The sequence below is a fragment of the Tubulanus polymorphus genome, chromosome 7 (assembly GCF_964204645.1).
Source record: "Tubulanus polymorphus chromosome 7, tnTubPoly1.2, whole genome shotgun sequence".
In the NCBI taxonomy this organism is placed as follows: domain Eukaryota; kingdom Metazoa; phylum Nemertea; class Palaeonemertea; order Tubulaniformes; family Tubulanidae; genus Tubulanus; species Tubulanus polymorphus.
Genome location: NC_134031.1, coordinates 17,388,129 through 17,397,234, shown reverse-complemented (window position 1 = coordinate 17,397,234; position 9,106 = coordinate 17,388,129).

The window sequence follows — 9,106 nt, the reverse complement described above, 5'->3', positions numbered from 1 at the left end:
CGTATCTATGAATAACACGTTTAGCCTTAATGAGTATGAAACCTTTGTGCCGGGCAAATCCTTTTTAATATAATACCAAACTGACGCGGATAATTGGAAATTTCATTCACCCGTCGGGTTCGTATCTAGTTGATGAAAAATTTAATCTTTTTCGTTATTTACATGTGTTGTCGACGAAAGCAAAACCTTGTCTCTGAGGGGAACATGAGACAAAGCTGAGTGCGCTAAAACAGCTTTGTGCAAAGCTTTATACAAAATGCTCGGAAATGTCTACCAATGGCGCGTTAACTTCTGTTTCCCTTACAATGAAAACAGATTGAGCTCTAAAATCATGAAAGAAGATTTAAGTAGAACCTTACACCTATGAAACGATATCTTTTCAAAGTTTTTTTTTCTATCTTGAAATAGTGATTGTCCATTTTATTCATTGGATTGGTTTATTCTATATTTCAATAGTAATTTGCTGTGTCCCTTGGGCCTTTTTTGATAAACTTTGAGTTCGGACTCTTTTCAAGAAAAAATAGGAGGGCGAAGGGATAAACTTTCAACAAAAAGATATTGCACCATTCTTCTCAATTTCGTCTTTACTGCCTGGCAGCTCTCAATGCAGCAAATTTTGTAGAAAGTATTTTGCACCAGGACTTTGTTCATTGCTTGGAAATTGCACCATAAAACAGTAAATTCATAAAGTATTTTGAGGAAGGACCTTGTTTGTCGTGGATTATGCCCCTTTTCATAAGTTTTGCTACCCTCAACAGTGTTCGCTGGATCATCTCCTGACAATACGTGTATATTGACGAAGGATGTGGGAAAATGTCATAAGAACTGCCCCTTTGACGGTACTCAGTACACAGAGAGACACTGGTCAAAGAAAAGACAGCGATTCCGACATGTTCATTTCAACTCGACCGAGCAGAAATCACTATCTTGTAATCAGATTACGACGCAGGTAAATACCGTTTACTGGTTTTGTTCAAACAACTTCTTCAGAGATAAGGCGAATCTTTTGATGATTTTCGTGCCCGATACCAGTTCGCGTCATTAACCATCTTCACAAGGACTCGTCATCGAATCTACCCGTCTAACCAAGCAAGTATTAATTCGCACCGGTACGGCTTTCATTGTCACCGTCGTCGCCTTCATCGGAGAGAATTTATGGATGCCTTAAAATCGAATTATGATAATCACCGCGGCGATAGGCTACGCTTTGCTTTGCGGAACAGATCGATGATACTTTTAAACCGAAGACCATCGCAAATCCTTGGTGTTTCCAAGCTTTACTATATTCCATTCAAGTTTCAATTCGTCCGACTTGATTCGATCCTCAAAACAGGGACAAGAACCCAGCATCGAATCTGCTGAAACTCGATAATAAAGTACGGGTTGCTCGATACCGAGTCCAAACGCTAAAATGGTATTTTCAATTTCGACTCTGAGCCGGTTTTAAAGATAAGTTCTATAAGGTTAACATTCGATGTCTCTCGAAATGATTGCTGATAAAACCAGAGCCGCGGGCATTCGCAATTTCATTTGGCGTCATCTTTCAATACAACTTTAAACGTTTAAAAGACAGTTTCTTACAACAATATACATAAAACTATGGACTTAATGTTAAACAATGAATTACGTGAGCGTGAGATGTGTTGCTCACGGTTTCCAATTACTTAATTAAAATCTAATACCATTACAAAATACGATCTTTAATCGGATCAAGGATTAAGTTTGAAAAGCAGCAAAAACGAAAATGTGCACTACCATCAAGAATGACGTCATTTTAGTTCGTAAAAGCGGACTTCTCTTTTTGAATAATCTTCTATAGAATCTCCAAAACTATTCAAGTATATATTCATTTATACGGCAGTAGTGATAGGGGGTTACTATGGGCCCAGTGGTTAAATTGTGGTTGTGGTTAAATCCAAGATGGCGTCGGTCATGTGATCCAAGATGGTGTCCGTCCAAGATGGCGTCGGTCATGTGATCCAAGATGGTGCCCCGGGTTATCGCATCAGTAATCGTGTAACAGCTGTTTGGGAGCATCCATCGCAATTTTTGAATCATACGGGGGGTCACGTGACCGCCGTCATCTTGGAACGGGGCGCCATCTTGGATTTAACCACAACCACAATTTAACCACTGGGCCCATAGTAACCCCCTATCACTACTTACGGCACCATTCGTCTAGTTTGATTAAATTTCTTTAAAAATCGACACGGCACTAAGTCAATTTATGTTGCATTCACAATGGCTATTTTCTACGTTGCCATTTGAGAATAAATAAAGCAAGTGTTTCTTTTATACAGAGTCTTCATTGTACCATTTAGGAGTAATTATGTCGTGTTTGTTCAACGACGGAATTTAATCGAGATTTAATTTCTGGCGAAGTTTGCTTTATCGGTTTTTCAGGTGGACGCAATTATTGCCAGGTAAATTGTGCAAGTGTTTACCTGGGAAAAATGTTAAGGCAATTACCAACGTATTTGCTCTTCTATAGTATATCCATTTCGGCTGTTTACACGCGGTAATGAATCTGCAAATTTTGATTGTAGCTGGAAAAGGAAAACTAACGTCTCGAGACCGGCAGATAAGCGTTTCTACTGGAAGAAATGTACAAGCAGCGTATGTATTGTACTTAAAGAATATGTACGAAATCAGTAAAAGTCTACTTTGACATTTTGCTTTGGCTATAAGGGAAGATTGAGGCAAACTCTTAATAATTAAATCATTGTCAAATCAAATTAGGAATCGAGAAAAACACGACGGGTTATTTTCTAGGTTGGGAAGATTTCCCATCCAGCTAATGGTCGTATGTCGCAAATATGACGTATACATCTTTTAGGAAATTACCAGAAGGGCCATCAACCTTCGTCCTTCGTGTCACTTGAAATGAGCAGGAATTATCCAGTTTGACGTTAGTTTATTTAAGCGATGATTCGGTGTAATTGGAGTTGAGTCTATTGCCAGCTGCGATCTGAAGTCCGGCAGGATTAACGCACTAAACTATGTCTCATAGGACAAATTAACGGTGATGCGCGACAAAATACACGTCACTACGACAAAATAGCGCTTGATTGGTATCATCCTGTATGAACCAGAGAAAGCCAAGGTCTCACGTATTTAGTATAAACCTAAATTACCGTTTGATATTATGTCGTCGTGTTGTTGTCCGAGCATTTCTGTCGGCTGAAAATACAAAATACGATGTCGGATATCAAGTCCATTTCGATAAGTCTAACATGACAAGGAGGTAAAGCTGATCCGAGGCAACATTAGGTAGCACGAAACAGAAAGAAATAAGACACTTTTCGCATTCGGTATCCAGACACCACTGAACATTCGTTGACCCAGACCAGTGCAAAGCTATCTGAGGTGCTCTTCTACTTTCACTGGGAAAAGGGGCACTTTCCTATTGAAAAAGGAAAGATCTTGGATATAAATTGCCCGGTTACATACATAAATCATTTGAGAATGGATTATTTACATTTGCCAAAAAAAAAAAACGTGAAAATTGTATCAAAATTTCAAAAAAGTCATAACCCCAATTTTTTGACAACGACTTTCTGAGGGGGTCCATTCACTACCCCCGAACCTCCCCTCGACACGGGCCTGTGACCGGAAGTTTGCTGAGGAAATAAAAAATACCACTTCAGATATCATGATATTTCAATATACAAGTCTTGCAAAACGTGGAAGAAAAGTAATCCTAGACAACATCAGGAAATATAACACACAAAAAGAGAAAATAACACGCGTTTCGCATTAGGTTCGTATCACTGTTGACCATTCACTGACCGGAAGTTGGACAACAGACGACCATTAGTCGCGTTTCCGGGAATCGAGAGTTTTTCCGATCGGGCTAAATGTGCGATGACCGGATAGAATAATATTAATCTTGTGTAGGAGAAAATCGCCCAAAGCGTTACTTCACGTCATCGACACTTTCCAGCGGTATGTCTCGCGAAAATCCACACGCCGAAGTTGTTCGGTGATCGATGACCGTTGAAACATCGTATCCAGGATTGTGTCGGTCTTTGTCAACTTTTTGTCGAAGCGATGCATCATGTGACTTGCACGAACTGATAGATACTGAATGAGAACACATGATATAACTTAGGATCATGAATAGAAAAAAGATCGGCATCTCATGACTAGTCCAGCGACAGGAGCGCTGCACTAGCATTCCGCGGCTCAGGTGTTTGAGTCCCAATTTTCCAGTTTTTCTAAGTTTTCTAAGTCGCGCATTAACACCCACTAACCTAAAGGCCATGAAGTTGGAAATACAAATGATACCCAATTTCCAATAATATTTCATCTATCGAAGTTGATTAAGTGCTCAACTATCGACAGCAATCGTTTGGATAGTGAATTAAAGCGATGCCACTTGATATTGCGTTATCGGGGTGACTAGAAAATGATTGACCAGTCTTGGTTGTCGCCGATGGCTCTATTAACGTATCCGTCGTGTGGTTGCTTGTGCTAACAGAACTGATACGAGATGATGGCCAATTGATTCAAGGGAGCACACGGGTCATGGTTGATTGCCTTAGACGACACAAATCGAGAGTCATCCGTACAGATAATTGCAGTGACAGTGCCATTTCACGCCTTCCTACCACAGCTGGTTATACAGAGCATGCGACCTTTCCATCATCGCAGGAGTCGGCCGGCATCTCATCAAACTTCGATCAGAATCGGTTGATTACACGCTGTGAAATGATCGTCACTTCGAGTGAAATCCGCCATCGTTTGATCGAAAATATCGCCTCTGTATATTTGAACATTGATGTAATGTTACGTATGATGGGACAACTACTGACCAATGCAGCATATACATAGATCATTAATGAATGAATGAATCAATGAATGAATGAATCAATGAATGAATGAATCAATGTATGAATCAATGAATTAATTAATGAATTAATGGATGAATTTAGTTTCTCAAATATGTAAACATAACTATTAATACTATAAGAAACAATATGATAGATAATAACATACCAATTGACATATTTTAAGAGGACAACCCCAAACCCAAAGAGCTGTACCTGGAGGGGGATGCACTCTATAAAGTATAACAATAACAATTTTATGATATAATGATTTAACAAATAATCTTTGAGAGAATTACAAGAAAATTGTTGATCAAGAAATTGTATAACCCACAAAAAGACTTTTGTTCGTGATTAATTTCAGAACTCTTCGTGAATTCAAATTCACTTCAAAATTTCCTCATCCGACTGGAAAACAACACCAGCTAGCCTACAGACATAGATTTGCCTCCCAAGAAACTTACAAAATAATTTCTACTGTTCATCTTTCAACTTGATCGAATGCAATCGGAGATTCTTCGCCTGATAAGACACGCGAGTATAATTCGAGGAAATCTTCGCGACATTATAGACCTCGGTAACCGGCTTCATTTCCCCGGGCAAACAATAGAACGAGAAAATAGTCTGATCTCATTTGTCAATTCATATTGTAATTATATTTTTCTCAGTCGAAATCAATGTTTCACCTCGGGGAGATTAAATTTCTCGTCGTTGCATCGATATTGTTTTCGTTTTTGCGGCAATCGCGAGGCAGATAAAATGCAATTATGACTAATGTTCTACGAGAAACGACGCCGAAAATATTCATCACCGCGATCGTATTTCAAACGGTGTACAGTCGTACGCACACGGCAATCATTTCACCGATTCACCGTTTTTTTGTGTCTATCTTAGAAACTCGGAAAAATCTACGGCTGCTCAAGTTATGGCGGAGATCCGCGCACGTGATCTTACAGCGCACGTGATCTTACACCCGAAATTACGCCAAACTACATTTTTGCGTGTCCGTGATATCTATAGCTCAAAAATAGTCACGATATACTTCCCAAATTCAATATAGCATCACGCAAAAAGCGAATACACGGCTTGGACGCATGACTGCAATGACGCATTGTACAACGACAACGAAATTGTCCTACAATACGTCGTAATGAGCCCAGTTGGTGTTCAGTTGATGCCAGTTTGCACCCAATTTACGCCGGCCAGATTAGCACTAATACGACCAAATACACCGGGTTTCTTTAGTTAATATGTCTTGTCAGGTCCGCCGGTTTCAGTAACACGGTATGTTTACTGAGTGCTTATTCTTTGCCACTTTTGTCAAAGATTATATTACGCCCGACATCCGACGGATCGATCCGGGTGCCGTTCGAAGATGTTCTTCCGGCCTATTTGATTACGCTTCGCAGTAATTCTGGCGTTCCAGTCGCGGCGTTTCCTTCTGGGTCATTTAAAAGGCAATTTCGTTTTCGATGTCGTCTTTTATTTACGGCGAAAGAGCGTATCGGAAGACTCCGGCAATGAAAAGTCACTCGATGAAACTAATAGCCGAGTGTGATCAGCATGAAAATGAATTTAATGTTAGGTATCGCGGTCTTAGTAAAGTTCTCCGTTACACAGGAAATCAGTCCACGCGCTTTTCATACTCCACCAAAATGATAGGCATGATTTTCAATTTTCTACACTCGTTTTCAATCCGCTGCTTCGCTTCGCATTAAAAAGCCTGCGTTACGAGTAGATAGGAAACTAGGGGGTAATTTCGACGTCGGTAGTTAATGACACAAATCAAAATATCGACTATACGATAGACATTAAAAACATCATTTGAAGCCTAACTAACTACTCGTAAGCACAATACAATCTCATCAACGATCCATTTTAGAAATCAATTCCGATGTTTACATTTGCGTTATTAAAATTGGGCCTATTCAAACGACACAATGCCGAAGACAATATGTAGGTTTCCCCTGGGCCGGAACAGCGGCTTCACACTAATGGACCGTATTGTTTCTGGCGTATGAAACCCTTAATTTTCCGATAGACCACTATCCCAAACACAATCAGTAAAATCTCGAAATTTTGAGTGCTGTAACTGTTTCGTTTTATCAGTTCCGACAGCTATTGAATTTACATATTACGTTTTTGAAAAAGCACTTTCCAGGTTTAGGTAACATATCTAACAAAAAAAAACTAACAATTTACATACCGGTATGCAGGTTTGGATTTTTCTATGTTTAACTATTGATTAATGCCCTTACTATACGAGAGTTGTTTAACGGGCGAAAACAGGAGTACGAGTAAAAAAGCACCAGTTCTGAAACCCCTTTTCCCGATAGCTGTTTGGTACTTCAGATCTCGAAGTTATCGTTCTAGAACTCGAAGGCGAAACGAAATCGAAGATATTTTTCCGATTTGGCATCGGAATCGGATAGCGTTCCCGCAGCAGAAGGTATCAGTCGTAAAGAAAATCTATTATTCGAGTCGACGGACGGATTGCTATTGTAATTTTCTGGTTGGCACCGGTATCGAGTTTTAATTACGAGAAACAGGGCTATACGTTACCTAGATCGAATCAACGCTCACCGAAACCACACCGCGCGCACCCACCAGGATGACAAACAGCCGGTATTCTCTGAGCCACCTGACGGAAAGATATCGATATCCGATATACGACAAACGACATCTTCTCGAGAAACTTTGAGCTATAGAAAAATACGTGGAGGATCATCTCGGCTCAGCTCACTGATGCGCGATAAAGCTCATGTAGATAAATAATGCTCAAAAAAGTAAAGACGAAACACACCTCGCTTTGTATTAAGTATAAACAAGGAAACTAACTTAAAGTTTATTGACGTCTGGAAAAGTAAACCATATATTGCGATACACTAAGGATAAATTAAGTTATTTTGAATTTGAACATATCGATAATTGAATTGAATTGACCGGCAACCAGTCTAGCCCCGAAATACAAAAGTTGCAATTGTTAACTTGAAACGCCAATAATGATGACGTAGTACACATCGATTCACGCAGAACCCATTGAATAATGCATAATAGGTATCAATATCAACATTATTGCCATATACGGCGTCAAAAAAAGTTTAAAATGGCCAAAGATTATCTAAAATTCCCAGCTAAAAGTGTAAAGAATTTTACAGTGTCGCAATATTCATTGTTGCTATGTGCACGTATATACATTGTACTTCGGGTTTTCGACTATTATTGGTAGCGAACTGTGTATCAAATCATTTTTGAAGTTCAATGATTTAAGAGAAGTCTTAGAGAGCTATGAAACGAAATCTTTTCAGTATGAGTTTAATCCTATTACGACTTGAGTAACGGCAAAATCGAAAATCAATGGTCTTAAAACTTGTGAATTCTTTGTAGTAACATCAAGCCTTCCTCAAAACATCACAAGCATAGGATTCTAAAGACTTGTCAAAAGCATTTAAGATCTGCGTAAATTTAATGCAATCTGTCATTCAGACAATTCACACGAGTTTTATCGAAGCCTCCGTAAAGCTGTTCCGATCCATAGAGATTTAATTTTTTACGTTTCGAATCCTTTTCGCCGAAGTGTTAAGTTCCAAGGAGAAGAAAAGTTTAGGAACTATGTGACCTATTTGCGTTGCTCTTAAAAAAACAACGTATAAATAGATTTCCAGATCTTGTTGTCGAACGCTGCGTACTATTCGTCGCGAATTCGATTTTGCAATAACAGAACTGACCACCGTAGTATGTTATAGTGGTGCTTTAATCGCAAATACCAATACATTTAGTCTAAGTGCACTTAGGTCCATCTACGCGAGAGTGAATAAGTGTACATTAAGCGAGCCATTAACACCATTATGTAAAATGAAATTTTCTACAACAACGGAAAATTCGTTTACATCGAGTAGTTTTTGCAGCTATCCATGTGGCGATCCTTGTGGTACCTTGAAACAGTAAAAATAAAAATCGCCACGCACTGTTTGGCGCATGCATTCACCAAGATTGTCTTTGAGCTTTTTTTAACAGGCGGATGAATATGCAGCCGAAATAGAGTGCGCGGGGTGCGACTGCACGGTGCCTGACAAATAAAGTATATTTCCGCCCATTAAATAGTGCTCGAATAAAGTGCTTTTCGGGCGAAAGCTTTCAACAAAATGACGTGACTTGAAATGGCGGACTAATGGTAATTCGGGGTCTGTTTAAGATTAACAGCCTTCGAGCCAATCTGCAATTACTGCTGACATTTATTCATCGGCTAATGGAACCAATGGAATTAACGTACATTA